This window comes from Cervus canadensis, chromosome 31, assembly GCF_019320065.1.
Source record: "Cervus canadensis isolate Bull #8, Minnesota chromosome 31, ASM1932006v1, whole genome shotgun sequence".
In the NCBI taxonomy this organism is placed as follows: domain Eukaryota; kingdom Metazoa; phylum Chordata; class Mammalia; order Artiodactyla; family Cervidae; genus Cervus; species Cervus canadensis.
Window position 1 is genome coordinate 38,881,833 of NC_057416.1, and position 16,352 is coordinate 38,898,184.

The following is a 16,352-nucleotide window of genomic DNA, read 5'->3' on the forward strand; positions in this document are numbered from 1 at the left end:
TTGAGAGAAAAGAATTACTCCCTCAAAAATGTCAATAGTGCCATGGTTGAGAAACCCTGCCCTGTTCCCCAAGATCTCCCTCTTTGCAGGTACAGGGTATCAGAGAACCATTCTAGCTGAAGGGTCAGGATACATATATATATGTGTGTATATATATATATATATGTATCTGAATCACTTCGCTATGCATGAGAAACTAACGTGACACTGTAAATCAACTACAATTTAAAGCAAAAGGCAGCAGGGAAAACAGTAAAGGGCTTGAAAGGGTAATTCATGGTAGAAGAAACTCAGATTACCAAAAGCCAACTAGTTACCAATAACTCAATAAATAACACGCTATGCTATGCTTTGATAGTATTCTCAGGGAAACAGAACCTAAAACCACCTGGCGTGCTAAGTCGCTCAGTCGTGTCCGACTCTTTGGGACCCCATGGACTGTAGCCCACCAGGCTCCTCTGTCCATGGGGCTCTCCAGGCAAGAATCCTGGAGTGGGCTGTCATGACCACCTGGAGAGACCATGATAAACACCAACAAGGGTGTGTCAGAACGCAGGCACTCTCCCTCACTTCACCTTTATCACTGTGAAGTGGTACAACCACTCACAAAACAATTTGGTGTCACTCAGAAAAGTGAAAAATGTCCTTAACCTTGCAATCCTACAGTCAGGCATATACGTACAAACACGTGTGCATGTGTCCATCAGGAGTTGCACTCCAAATGTCCACAGCAGCCTTATGTGCAATAAGCCAAGTACTAGAAACCAACCCTGGGTTCATCAACACTAGAAGAGACATTCTCACAAGAGCATACTACCCAGCAGTGAAAAATAAATGAATTACAACCACACGAACAAATTTCACAAGGTGGTGATTTTAATCCCTAAGTCAAGTCTGACTCTTGCGACCTCATAGACTGCAGCCCACCGGGTTCCTCTGTCCATGGGATTTCCCAGGCCAGAATACTGGAGTGGGTTTCCATTTCCTTCTCCAGAGGATCTTCCCAACCCAGGAATTGAACCCGTGTCTCCTGCACTGCGGGTGGATTCTTTACTACTGCTGAGCTACCAGACATTTACATAACGTTATGCAAGAGATAAGACACAAAGGAAGAACATGATGTGTTTATTATATAAAGTATAAAAACAGGAAAAATGAAATGGTATTTTTAGAGATACATATATAGATGATAACCTATAAAGAAAAGCAAAAGAATGATTATGGACTATCCCTAAAAGTAGAATGCTAGTTATTCTTAAAGGAGAATAAGAAGAAAGCACTGCAAGACAGACATGGGGCTTGTAGACTATTGGTCATATTCATAAAGCTCATTTTCAGCAATGGTGAGATGCATGTTCACTTCGTTATAATTCTTTAATGGCCAAATAATACATTTTACGTGCTTTCCTGTATATGTATTATATTTTGCAACTTTTTACTGAGAAAAATCAAAGTACCCAGCCCACCACAATCTTCTCCAAGCATCTCATCAGATGGGAGGCATCTGTTTCTTCCACCTTCTCCTTCACACATGGAGTCAGAATTTTCAATCTAATATAGAAGAAAAAACAAAACCCCAAATAATTAACGCCTAAGTCTGGGTAGTGTCTGCATGATTTAAAGAGAGGCAATGGGAAGAGGGTTTGCATCTCCAAAGCAAGTATCTCCTGAGCCCATAAACTTTCCAGATTTGGGGAACACAAGATATTTGTAGCAAGATTATTTATTTACTCTCAGGGAAAAGGCTTCTAGAGATCTGGATGCAGGCCCCTCAGTCACTCCATAGGACAGCTTCTGAGGGTCCCTTCGGGGTCCCAGGGAAGATCTCTAGGAGTTCAAGGCCTGCCTCCCCCAGAGGCAGTTTCAACATCTTAGACCTCTTCTGTCAGATTAAGTTTATTCATGACTTAAACCAGCTAGAATAAGCCAAAATATTTCCACTTCCAATATACATAAACAATAGCCATAGGTGTTTTCTTACTTGGGATTCTTACTTGCAAGCCGCAGAGGCTGCCTCTGGTTTATATAACAGGAAAGGAGTTTATGAAAACATACTGTATCTCCCAGCATCCCTGTCAGGAACGGAGACCCACATCCGAGCTAAGCTTCCAGGATCAGCACCCCAGAGGCCGCAGCAGAGCTGGCCTGGTGAGGCGCGCAGGACCCTCCACGGCCACCCGTCAGTGCTACCCCTAGGACGGAAACCCAGGCTCGCGGTCACCGCCTCCCCAAACCCGGAAGCCGCTGCTGTCTCCGCAGTGGAGTGAGGTGGCGTTGCCTTCTCCAGACGCTCACTCCCAAGTGGAGGCCTCATATTCAACACCTCTGACTGGTGGCACCGAGGCACATATACCAGCCATGCCGGAAGCTAAGAAAGAATGCTATGGGTTCCACTGATGCCCTATACATTCAGAAATCATAACGATGTCCACTTGGTGGTAGACGTCTGTGGTCTTTGGCTTAAGAAACTTGCTGTCTGGTAATGACTTATAGAAACAGAACTTCAGTGGCTGCCAATTTCTAAGTACATGATTGATGATATTTTTAACTCTCCAGAAAAAAGCATGGAATTGCACCATCTGCTTTGCTCTTTTGTCCCTGGTGGGCAATCCGTTTCACAGAGTCACCGTGATTCAGAGGAGACAGAGGTGGGGTCTTTTGCTGAGGCTGTATGCATATTTTATATCCATTTCCCGCACCACTTAGAAGCATCTGGTCACCACCAATGTCCCATTCAGCCATTTTGAAGGAAGAGGTTGGTGTAGAAGAGCCGTGCTAGGATGAAAACCCACTTTCCAGTGATTCTGAGGTCCTGGGGTCTCGAGGGGAGGGTTTGTGGGGAAAGGTCACAGGCTAGATTGGACGCCAGGTGGGTGACGACAGCCATGTTGCCCCCTCACCAGCTGCTGGGTTTCAAAGCTGCCTTCAAAGAATTCCTACTACACTGGAGAGGGATTTGAGAGTGTGAAATCAGGCTACTTTTTTTTTTTTTTTCCTCTTCTTGTTAGCAATTTGCGACATTTGCTTTCTACCCTGGGACCTTCAGCTTCAGAGCACACCATCTCTCTGCACACTTAAAATCTATTTTTACGTAGGAATGTTAAGATACCTGGTGGGAGTGAGGTGGGTGGTAAGTGGCAGGGGGAAGAGAGAGAAAGCTGTGGGGATTTCTTTTTTTCTTACTTGAAAACAATTTAAAGCAATTTTATTCATCTTGGGGCATATTACTATTATCTTCATTATTACCAATATTACACTTTTTTTTTTTTTACCTTAGAAACTGGAGTTCAGAGGTGATCATCAATTCAAGTTGTAAAGATGTTTTTCACAGGAGGGCTTCAGATACTTGGGGAATTTTTGCTTTATTTCCTGATTTAACTAAGCTTTGAGTTTTGTGGGCTCCTTACGTTCTGTCGTGTCTGATTGATAGGGGACAGCTGGACCAGGGTGGGTTGTATGGGTGGCTGAGAGGACTTGTGGGACGCACAAGACTTCAGACGCAGATTAGGGACCAATACAATTAGGGGAGGCCTGGACGCAGGAAGGGAGAAGACAGATGGAATGAGGGGTTTGACAGAAGAGATGGTGCCCTGCTACTCATTTTCCTAAGAGAAAATCTCCCTGTCTTCCTTTTTCAGAACACTGAGATGGAAAGTCAATGTTTATTTGAAGTCACAGGGAAGTAGAGGGCTTTGTTCAAAACATATGTTTACATTCCTAAGAAATACACCGAATCCAGATGGAAATGAGAAACGGCGTTACCTAATGAGGCCATCCGTGACACAGGAGTTAGGAATCAGAAGACGTTTCTACTCTGGAGACTTTTAAGAGGAGGAAGCTACCGAATGGACCACTGAATTGATGGGTGGCACATGAAGAGCTCAAAATTATATCCTCTAATATTTAGGAACTTAGTATATACGATAAATCTACTATTCCAATTCATTGGTAATGGTTATTAGACTAGATGCCTATCCATCTGGAAGAAATAAAAGTACACCCCTTCCTTACACCATATGTGTACTAAAATAACAGATAGGTTAAAGATATAATATTTTAAAATGAAAATATAAAAAGAAAGCATAGGGGACAAGGTGAGTGACATAAAAATAACACAAAAACAAGACTTCACAAAAGAAGCTGACTAGTGCACATAAAAATGAAAAACTATACAGCAAAGATGCTATAAACAGAAATTTTCAAATGCTAGATTGGGAGAAACTGTTTGCCACCTATATGATCAATATTCCTAATATATTAAAAGCTGTAATATATTGATAAGTAAAATATAAAAATGAGCAAAAGATATGTAATACAAATAGTGACTAAGCCTCCAAAAAAAATGCTCGGTGTTACTCTAGTTTGGGAAATTAAAACAACAATAAGATGAAATTTTTACAAGAATAAAAAGCAAATTATGGCTTTTTACTTTTTAGTATAATATTTTTTCAAGAAAGGAAGGAAGAAAGGCCCAATCTAGAGGCATAAATATGTTTTGAAGGATAAGAGTACTGAGGAAATACTGAACCAAAAGGCAAGAGACCTAATTTTTCTATTCTTATCTTTGTAGTGTTTTACTTATGCTAATGAGGACATTACTTTTGTGATTTAAAAAAGTCCAACAATGAAGCATTGTCTTAAAAAATTAACTCTTTTAATTAATTAGGACAAATAAAGAGTCGAGAAAAATTTCTAGACTCTGGTCTGGCCAATTGATCCACTATGTTGTAACTTTCATTGACATAAAGACATTTTCCGTGACAATAAATACACATTTTCATGTAATAAATACTTGTTTGTTTATACTAAAAGTAAATATCAGCTTATAGGCTAAGATTCAATAAATATTCATTTCTTTCAAATCAAGGTAATTTTGACAGTGAGTTCTTTCATCACATGAGGTGTGGGGACATTCTGTCTCCATTACGATTGGGCCCTGACCTCACCCAAGGTCTCTCCAGACACCTGAGAAATGGCAGCGGTCTGGAGACAGAAGATGTGGGTTGAGACTGGTCTTCCACCCTCCGGATGACCCTGGGCATGTGGATGTCGTTCCTTGAGCCTTGGGTTCCTCATCTACAATATAGAGTTGGTATCATTTGTCCTAGGTGGCTCACAGAGGCATCATGGGATCATGGCTCTTTAATTCAAACCCTAGGGTCTTCATGATCTGGTGAAAATGCTCTGTGCTGAAGCCCAGGGTAACCTAGAACTTCGTGGAATGACTGCCAACTGTACTGTGTGAAGAAAGCCAAGTCTTTGAGAGAATAATGTGTTTACAGTTAAATCTTAGAGAATGGGGGCAAGCTGAAGGAAGTGGGGAGGAAAGAGTCACCTGGAATTCAGGTCTCAGCAAGTTAAATCATCAAACACGTCAGCAGACCTTCCTGGGACAAGATCTCCGAATATCTGAGTCAGTGCTTTCTCCAACAAAACTGTTGGATGGAATGGTTTAATTTATAGTTTTAAATTAAATGATCCTTGCTTTTTGCACTCATCACAGAGAAATTCTTGCAGAATGACTAAAGACTTCATTAAATATCTCGGATAACTCTTTAGAGACATATTTTTCATCCAGATACTTGTCACAAGAGTCTGAGAAAACAGGGAGATGGTTTATGAAATGTTTAATGAATGTCTGTAATAGCAGCCGTTGTGTTTACAGCCACGACTCAGGACCGCTCTGTGAGCGCTCCCTGGATGAGGGGCACCTGTGCTGCCAGTATTTGAATGGTGCTTTGTCTGTCCTACAGGGGAGGCGATGTCAGGGGAAGGTAACATGCTGTTTAAGAAATAAGAGCCTGCTTTTCTGCTAAATCGGCCATTGAACCAGTGGCTTTCCCTAGGCCTTTGTTTACTCTCATGTTAAATAAGGCGTTCAGATCATTAGTCCCTGCTGTCATGTGATAATAGAAGGTGCCAGCTAGTAGAGAGATTTTGGCTTTTGAACTGACTGTCTAGGTGTTGCATTTTGTGTTTCTTGACAACTTGCAATTTCTGTGTATAGTGGTTTGATTTCAGTATCCATGAAATGTAATTTTGTATTGTATGTATTAGAGAATCATTGCTTTGAAACTGAAACTAAACCAATTACCCTAATGATTAACATTTACCTTGATTAGTAATGACTAATAATAAGGATAGCTGAAACTTACCCTAAGCTATACTAATCAACGAGTTGCTTAACTTGACGCCCTCTTACCCACTATGACCCCCTAGTGCAAAGGTCAGAAAACCATGCCCCGTGGGCCATGTCTAATAAGACATTTGTTTTGTGGACAGTTTTATCGGAACACAACCACACTCATTTCTTGACATATTGTCTATAACTGTGTTCATGCTACATCAACAAATGAGTCATTGATACAGAGACCTGATGGCCCACAAAAGCCTAAAATATTTACTATCTGACCCTTTACAGAGAAAGTTTGCCAAATCCTGGACTAATGTATTTCTCACCTTAGTTGGGAGGCCTGCTCTATAGAGGAAAGACTGTATCTCCTGGGCTGACATTTGGGGCCTGACTGGCTCAGCCAATGATGTTCCATTTTTCTCTTCTGTGAAGACTCTGTTCCATCCAGTCCATCCCAGTCTCTTGTCTATTCCTTGCAGATGAAGTATCCTCACCTCCCCACTCCTTGGCTTAAGCATACAATGAGCAAAGTGGCTATAATTAATTCACAGAGTCCTTGCCTCTCAAAGTACAGTCCATGAAGCAGCAGCATTGATATCAGCTGGACATTTGCTAGAATTACAGAATCTCAGGCCCCAACCCAGACTAACTGGATAAGAATTTGTATTTTAACAAGATCCTTGGATGACGTGATACACTGATCTAGAGCAGTGCTGTCCTAGCCAACAGAACCTTCTGTGGTGATGGAAATGTTCCCGCTCTGCAATATCCAACATCACAGCCCCTTGGGACGCTTGGGCAACTTACTTGTGGCTTGTACAACTCAGAGACTCCATTTTTAACTTTTACTTATATTAATTCAGGCTTATAAAGCAGGAAGCCACATGGAGCTGGTGGCTACCACATGGGAGAGTACAGCTCTAAACCATACCCTGAGAAAAGGATCCCAGGGGGGGCACTTGTAGTCCATTTCCATCAGCCTCCACAATCACCTGGAGCATTCCAACATTGGTCTGAGCCTGAAAGAGGATACACCCAGAGGGATGTCCAGCAAGGTCCCTATGGGGTTCTTATGGATGAACTGCTCAAAGGGTCCCCCAAAGCCTAAGGCAGGGTCGTTGACTATGCCTGGAAACTTCAAGGGCCAAATCCTCCCAAGGCAACTGTTGAGCCCAGTCAGTAAGTAGTTGACACGTGGAGAGGATCAAGCCTGAGGATCTATCACAGGGAGGTGGTGGAGGAGGAAATACCTCCATTCAACCTTTGTATCCAGCTGAGGGAACCTGTCCAGCAGACAAAGGCTTGCAGGCTCAGACCTGACTCTCCCCTTAACCTAAACACACAAGCCTAAGGACCAGAAGGCTGAAAACCACAGGACTTTTGGAGGTCATCTTACACAATCTTTTTAATATGTGGTTGCTTTTACCAAGGCCCTTAGAGGGTGAGCAGGAAGGACATGCAGGGACTCAGTGAGGGCTGAACCCAGGCCATCTTTTCAGTCTCACAGTTCAGCATGTCCATCTTAAGCAGAGCAAAGACCCCTTCCATCCAGTCTGCTCAGAATCTGTGTCCTCACCGAGCCTGAGGTCTCCCATCCACCTGCTCCCCAGGGCTCACTGCCTCACACCCTTTTGCTCTGAGTCCAGGATTGCTATTAAAGAAGGAAGCAGCCTCTGGGTGACTAATTCCTATCTCTCCCCAGAAGAGCCCTGACTGTCCTAAGGCCAACATTCAGTTTCTTAGGACTTCCTTAACAGATGACCGTAAACTTCTTGGCTGAAAACAGCAGAGATGCATTATGTCATGGCTCTGGATGTTAAAGGTCCAAAATCAAAGGCTGTGCTTTCTGTCAAGTTGCTTCAGGAGATCCTGCTCCTTCTCCCAGCTTCTGGGAGAAGCTTCCTTGGCCCGTGGTAGCAAAACTCTGCTTCTGTCTTCATGGGTCTTCTTCCCTGTGTCTCTCTGTATTCTTCTTTCCCACCTCTTAAAGGCTTCTTAGGGTGAAGTTAGAACTTATCCAAATCAAAGATAATCTTGTCTTGAGATCCCTGCCTTACTTACACCTGCAAAGATCATATTCGAAGGTAACAGAGTTTAGAACGTGGACATTTCTTTCTGAAGCATGATTCAGCTCACTGTATCCAGTGTAGGATCCTCTCCAGGCAGCCTTCCCTCATGCGGGTTTCAGCCTGTTCTCCTCTGGGCCATCCTGTCCATCCCCCAGACACCCTGCAGAGGCTCTACAAAGCTTGCTCCCTGGAGCAGGGAAGCGGGAGCGCCCGACAGCTCTCTGTGGTTTCCTTTGCTCTGCAGAAGCTTGTGAGTTTCATTGGGTCCCATTTGTTTGCTTTTGCCTTTATTTCTATTGCCTTGGGAGACTAACCTAAGAAAGCATTGGTACAATTGGTGTCAGAAAATGTTTTGCCTATGTTCCCTTCCAGGACTTTTATCGTGTCGTGTCTTGTATTTAAGTCTTTAAGCCATTTTGAGTTATTTCTGTGCACTGTGTGAGGGTGTGTTCTCGCTGCGTTGGTTTACATGCAGTTGTCTAACTTTCCCAGCACCACTTGTTGAGGAGACTGTCTATTCCCACTTTATAGCCTTGCCTCCTTTGTTGAAGATTAACTGACTGTAGGTGTGTGGCTTTACCTCTCTGTTGTGTTCCATTGATCCGTGTGTCTATTTTTATACCAATACCACAGTTTTCATGACCATAGTTTGAGGTCTAGGAGAGTTATGCCCCCAGCTTTGTTTTTTTTTTCCCCCTCAGTATTATTTTGGCAATTCTGATTGTTTCATGGTTCCACATAAATTTTGGGATTATTTGTTCTAGTTCTGTGAAAATGAAAGAACTCTCTGAATGCTGGTGTTCACTTTATCTGTACACCTTGGAGGCAAGGAGACCTCCAGGGTTCTGTGCCCCCTTTCCTGCTCTGCCCCCCTGCCACATGCCTCAATGGCACAACGTCATGCAGAAGCCATCACTTCCACTGCCCCCCAGTTTGGTCCTGGCCCTATAGTCCCCACTCAGGATGCTTCCATACCCACCAGGAGGATGCCCAGAGGATGCCGCCTAGTCACCAAGGTGTCGGATGCTCTTCCACGGCCTCCCACCTGCACTCCCTGCATTAATATTACATCTCCAGCCTCTAGAGAATCTTAGGCCCAGGGAAGGCACAGTGACTGTGACTGGGCCAGACTTAGACACTCAGCCTTGGGAAACAGCCATAGATTGAACCAAGGACCTTTCAAGAAGATACGAATTCGGAAGCCTGGAGACAGCAGACTGAGTGGGAAGGGGCACTGCCACTGGCCATGAAGCTTTGCCCCTTCCGAGCGGGTGATCCTGTAGGGTGGCTGCCAGGTGGGGCTGCGTGCAAGCAAGACAAGCCCGATTACCCGGGACCCGTGTGCGGAGGGCTGCAGACACAACGCCAAGTGGTCTGAGAGCTCAAGGACAAGACAGAGGTGCCTCATCAGTTGCCGCTTTCCTTACTCCTTACACTGTACTTTGGAACGTATCTATCAGTTTTCCAATAATCCCTTTTAAAGTCAACAAGCCTGAGTGGGTTTCTGCTCTCTGTGACCAATAACCTTCCCCCAAACTTGTCTGGTTTAAAATCTGTTACACTGTGAAAACCAGCATGGTGGGAAGAGTATCTAATAAGAAAGTCATTCAATTAGTTTGCTATTGAAAGAACAAATGGCAAAAATAAACAAGATCCAATGAGCAAATTCTTTCTGGGCCACTGTAATTAAACAGATTGGCATTATGATTTATAAATCAATTGCTTGGGTGTTTTTGTCAATGCAAATTATTCTTCCCCTCAAGAACCTGATCCTTTGTGGATAAGTTGATAAAGTTGTGCTTTTGAATCTGAAATTTGAGGTGACAGCCACAACAATCACAAGGACTTGATTAAGCATCTTGGCAACTCTGCACATTCTTAGTACATCTGTTGCTGGAAGCTTTGCCAGAGAACAGATGAAAACCAGGAGGAAAGAAAGACAGAATGTGCTTGATCCTGGATGAAACTGACCTACCGAAGGCTCAGGTTTAGACTTTTACATCTGGATTATTATTTGGGTTTTGAGGATGCAGGAGGGTTAAGATGCCCCGGCAATATTTTGTCGGTTCGGCATCCTCCTTGGAGCAGAAGATTCAAGGCAGTTACTCAGCTATAGTAATGGTAGATATACAAGAGTTCATACTGTACATTTTTTTAATGAAAGAGATTGAATGTCAGAGAAAAATGGCTTGAATTTTTGTTTTCTATAAAGTTAGAAAGCATGTGGAGAAAACTGAAATGTCTGTGTCACCTTTTTGTGCCCTGTTTATAAAGTTCACCTATTGGGCAGGTAGCAAGGAGGAGAGAAGATTTGATACTTCAGTTCTGGCTTTTTCAGGGTGATGTTATGTAAGCAAGTAAGATACATTAAGCTTTCCCTCAGGGCAAATATATGGCACTTCAGAGAATTTACTCAGCCCTAAATAAATCTTCTAAAAATGGAAGATTCTTCGCCTAACCACTAGAATTGAATTTTCTTTTCCTTTTCTCTCACAATAGTTATGAGCATTTTTCTATGAAAAATCTTTGATCTCACTAGAAGTCTTAAAGAAATCTGAACTGATGAGAAAAGCAGAGAGTTAAAAATCCTAAAGACATGAATTCCACTCTTAGTCTTAAACTGAATGTCAGTTTTTTGATATGCAAAACTATAAGGGGAAAGCCTTACTAAGGTGATGAGAATGGAAAGAGGTAGCTTTTACCTGTGGTTCCCAATCTCAGGTTCTCATTAATCACCACTTAAATATAAGAATGCCTGTTCCTGCACAGTTGACACAGACTTTGTGAGACTAGGCATGGGAATCAGTATATTTTTAAAACATTTTGGGTTTTAGAATCTTAAGGCAGCCAGTACAGGGCAAGAACAAGGAACCAGTGTTTAAATCAGCTTTAACTTGAGACTTTTTTAGAAGAAAAAAAAAAAAGAGTGTACGTGTGTGTGTGTATAGTCTTTCTTGATTAGTTAACCCATACTGATGGAACAGGCTACCAGGGCCTACCAGTGGATGAAGGTGGGAGTAATTTATCCCATTCACATGTTCTGCTAGCAAGATTGTATCAGGTGGTAATTTCAGTTGACACAGACTATAATGAATGATGTAATTTCAGGTTGGTCCAGTTTAATTCCCGAAAAATTACATCAGAAAACTAGAACATTATGACACATTCCTGACTAAATAACAATAGATGGGGCTGCAAGAAGATCCAACCAGTCAATCCTAAAGGAAATCCATCCTGAATATTCATTGGAAAGACTGATGCTAAAGCTCCAATACTCGGGCCACCTGATTCGAAGAGCCGACTCATTGGAAAAGATCCTGATGCTGGGAAAGATTGAAGGCGGGAGAAGTGGGTAGCAGAGGATGAGATGGTAGGAGGCATCACCGGCTGAATTTGAGCAAACTCTGGGAGACAGTGAAGGACAGGGAAGCCTGGCCTGCTGCAGTCCATGGGGTCACAAAGAGTCTGAAAAGACTTAGTGACTGAACAACAACAACAAAACTCCTAGGGATACTTCATTTCCATTTGTAAGCAGCTTTTGGCAGGAAAGAGCTCTCTGCAGGAAGCCCCTTTGTCTTGTCACCAACCTTAAACCAGGCACCCCCAACCCCCTACCCCGTGTTCTATTCATCTCTGGCCCTAGCATACACATTCAATCTTTTGATCACACATACTTTGCCTAACCTGTTAATTCTTCCTGTAGGTCCCACAGAACTAGAAGAAGAGAAGTAGACATTTCAAGTAGAAATGAATTTCAGGTAGTAATTAACAGGTGACCCTATCTCTTCCCCAGCTTCCCCTTTGGTAATCTTATGAACAAACTGTGCGAACAAGACATCTAAGGAAAGATCACAAGTGAACTTGCCTGCATGCAGTTGGGGTGGCAATGACTCAGACCCCTCATCTCAGTGATCAACTTAGATTACTTCCCTTTTTACTTTTAAAAACTTCATGGCTGAGCAGAATCTTTGAAGATGGTTCTTGGGGGCCATTGAATCCACCATCTCCCCAGGTTGCTCATATTCTGATCAAAAGGAACTTTCCTTTCTACCAACATCTTTGCGAGCAGCTAGACATGCTTCAGTAACACACTGAGGTCATGGGTTGTATTTCTTCACTAAATATGGGATCCTTTTAATATCATAATGCATGCACGTGTGCTAAGTCACCTCAGTTGTGTCCAACTCTGCGACCCAATGGACTGTAGCCCACCAGGCTCCTCCTGGATTCTCCAGGCAAGAATACTGGAGTGGATAGCCATTCCCTTCTCCAGGGGATCTTCCCAACCCAGGTCTCCCACATTGCAGGCGGATTCTTTACCAGCTGAGTCACAGTGGCCAGTTAAAAATCTCACGTAGCTCTTGTCCAGGTGGGTTTCTGATCCTGTGAACCCTGCTGACAGTAGGTAGAGCCCCAGGTTAGACATCAAAAGTTTGATGCTCTGTTGTTCTTTCCCACATAGTCTTTGACCTCCTGTAAATCAACAGAGAAACTCATCATGGACCTGAGACAGACTATCTGGGGGCTTTTGGTCCAGTTACTCATCACCAGAACTGCATGAGGTCCAACCCAGAGTCATCTGGGTTTGTGACTTCTTTGAACCTTGAAGATCTACAGTTCAGCAAGGTGTCCCTAGAACATAGATTACACAAAAAGGAACTGAACAATGAATCTTGATGAAGTTCTTGTTTTTTCTCTATTACCAAGTTTTAGATGCTTCTGCAGCTTTTAGTTATTTTTTTCCCTCTCTCTCACATTTTTACCAAGCCAATAGATTTTTCTTTTTAATACCCTGCAGGGAAAAACTCACAGTCATTGTCTTCAGGAATACTGAACTTTTGCATGCACTCTGGCACAGAAATGATTCCAAAAGCAAAGCACAGACTTAAAACTCGCTCACATCTTGCACATCACATGTGATTCACTAATGCTATTTTTGAATCTTGAAAATTTTTAAAGAAAATTCAAAAACAAAAATGAAATTATTGCCAGAGATATCCATCCATTACTAACAGCTAGTCAGTATACTTAGAGGATAATTTGATTCAAGTGAAAAAAAGATTTCATTTCATAAATCTATTGTCACCACTCAAGGGAAATAAAATACCAGAGCTTGAATTTTCTAAAACAAATAGTTTTATAATTTCAGTTGCTAGGATAAAACTGTGTTTATACAGCCATTTATTACCTCAAAGCAATCTGCAAATTATTTTACAGCTCTGTTAGTGAATGGATCTGATTAAAAACTCACTGTCATGATAAACACTCCATATTATTCTCACATTTATTTACTAAAGCTGTTACTAGCAAATTACCTAATCGAAACTCCTGTTCCTCTATAAACATCACCTGTGCCTTGACCTTTATCCCAGTGCTTGTAAAATGATTCCAGGGGTGGGAACAGAGGAAAAGGAGGGAGGGAATGAAAGAGAGAGAGAGAAAGAGAGAAAAGGGTAACTGCTGTATTTTCTCAGTTACCTCTTCTAATCTAAACTTGCTAACTTATCTCTCTAACTTTGTAGTCTCCCTGATGGACTTTTCAGAAAACACCTTTCTTCCTTACATCTTTATCCGTGTGACTTTGCTTTTATCCTCTGCCTGATAACATCTCTCAGCATTTTATACCATCTCCATCTTACATTCAGGGCTCTTTGCTGCCTTTTTTCCCCTGATTTCTATTCAACACCTTCCATTACTAAGTCCTCTTAGCTTTGCTACTTGCCCTCAATAAGTGGCATAATTAACAGGCAATCAAACACAAACTCAGGGTGCTCCATCTGACAATGATATCAGCCTCAGTGATGAATTCCTCAGTTCCTGTGCCCAAATGCTTGACATTAAAATACTCAATCTCACAATAGTTTGTGGTGTTTCTAAGACACTGGCCAGCAACAGTCATCTTGTATGACTGCTGGGTTAAAAGCTTAATATCTGAAGCTTAGGCAAAAATGTTTCATGAAACATTATTGTGTGCTTACAGAGACCAGGCACTCTGCTAGGAGGTGGGAAACAGTGGTGAATAAGAAAGATCTAGACTTTACTCTCATGAAGTTAATGACCAAGTGTAGGAGACAGACTTTAAGAAGCAATTCCTTAATACATGGTGCAGTTATGGGGGTTCTGGGGAAACGACAGTGCCATGAAAGCTTGTAACCTGATGGCCGAGCCTCCGCTGGTATCATGGAAAGTGGCTCCAAGAAACTGACACTTAGACCAAGCCCTGAAGGAGGGTTACCAAGTGACAAGTGAGAAAAGAAGGGCTCCACCTGGAAGAATAGCAAGCCCCCAGGTCCTGAGGTTGGGGAGTAAGAGAAAAAGCACAAGGAAGCTAGAGCACCTTGAGCAGAGAAACCTCCAGATGCGGTGAAACTGTAGAGACAGGCCAGGGGCAAACCAGACCGTGCCCCTGGGCAGCGAGTGCAGGATTTCAGGCAGGGAAGCGAGGTAAGACTTGTATTTTAGGAACACGGCGGTAGTGCAGGAGAGAATGGATTGGTAGGGGCTAAGCGCAGAAGCAAGGAGAGCAGTCAGGATGCTGCTGAAATTCAGGAAGGAGGAGACGCTGAATTAGACTATGTGGAAACTGTAGAAACAGAAAGAAATAGAGGATTCAGGAGATGTTTAGGAAATGAAACAAGCAGAAGCAAAAGGCAAATATTTGACTCATTTTCTGAGCTTCCCTGATGGCTCAGTTGGTAAAGAGTCTGCCTGCAATGCAGGAGACCCTGGTTCAATTCCTGGGTCAGGAAGATCACCTAGAGAAGGGAAAGGCTCCCCACTCCAGTCTTCTGGTCTGGTCCACGGAGTCCAAAAGAGTGGGATGCAACTTTCACTTTCTTTGTTTTTACAGAAATCTTTGTCCACATTTTATTATTTTTTTCTTTGTTTTATTAAATTTTATCTTCTGTTGAAGCATAGTTGATTTATAATGCTATGTTAACAGTTTCAAGTGTCTGCAGAGTGATTCAGTTATACAGACACAGGCGTCCTCTTCAGATTCTTCTGAAGTGCTCTCTTTTATCAAAGACATAGCAACTATGGATTACCAGCTTTCCAAGAAAAAGCACATAACAAAATGTGGAATTTAAGTACTCCTGGAATATCGGAGAACACACAGATATCTATTTCTCACAATAGGATATTGGAAAAACTACTTTTAACTTCTCAGAACACCATTTTTCTTCATCTGTAACGTGGGGATCAAACAACCTATTTCGTTCTGCTACTTAGTAGAATCCTTCTGCTACTTAAACAAGACGGTATGAAAGTGAAGCGAAGTGAAAATCACCCTGTCATGTCCGACTCTTTGTGACCCCATGGGCCAAACAGGCCACGAACTCTCCAGGCCAGAATCCTGGAGTGGGTAGCCTTTCCCTTCTCCAGGGTATCCTCCCACCCCAGGGGTCAAAACAGGATCTCCTGCATTGCAGGTGGATTATTTACCAACTGAGCCACAAGGGAAGCACAAATAAGATGGTATGTTACATTAGAAATGATAGTAAGACTTCTGGAATACAATTGGTATAAAAGAAAAGTTAGCTAAGACTTTTATCCTGAGAGTCATCACTGTGAGTATAATCATCACATCACAATTTTCCAGGCTGCTTAAGAGCTCCAGGTAGCTAAATGTTGGATCGTCCAGCGCACGTGCATGTGTGTGTGTGTGTGTGTGTGTGCAGTCACTCAGTCGTGTCTCTTTATTACCCCATGGACTGTAGCCTGCCAGGCACCTCTGTCCATGGGATTCTCCAAGCAAGAATAGAATACTGGAGTGGGTAGCCATTTCCCCCTCCAGGGGAGATTCCTGACGCAGGGATAGAGCCCCAGTCTCCTATGGCTTCTGCACTGGCAGGCAGAGTCTTTACCACTGAGTCACCTGGGAAGTCGCCAGCTTTTATCTCATGCATTTTCATCCCTGACTCTGGTATTTGGGAATAACTAATTTTGGGAAACCAGAAATCTGGTTGTATAAAGCCAAGTTTGTGGTACATTATTATGAGCACAACATACGAAATGCTTGGCTGGATGACTCACAAACTGGAATCAAGATTGTCGAGAAAAGTGTCAACAACCTCAGATGTGTAGATGATACCACTTTAACGGCAGAAAGTGAAGAACTAAAGAGTCTCTTGATGACAGTGGAAGAGGAG

At 42.7% G+C, this 16,352-nt stretch overlaps 1 long non-coding RNA gene across 1 annotated transcript; it reads right to left on the reverse strand.

The window, feature by feature from the left end:
- Positions 1 to 12,370: 12,370 nt before the first annotated feature.
- On the reverse strand, positions 12,371 to 16,065 carry LOC122432616. The gene is made up of 4 exons (XR_006266900.1): positions 15,907 to 16,065; positions 15,537 to 15,539; positions 13,552 to 13,557; positions 12,371 to 12,388 (listed from the first exon to the last, which is right to left on the reverse strand). It is a non-coding gene; the product is annotated as an uncharacterized LOC122432616 (long non-coding RNA).
- Positions 16,066 to 16,352: the final 287 nt, after the last annotated feature.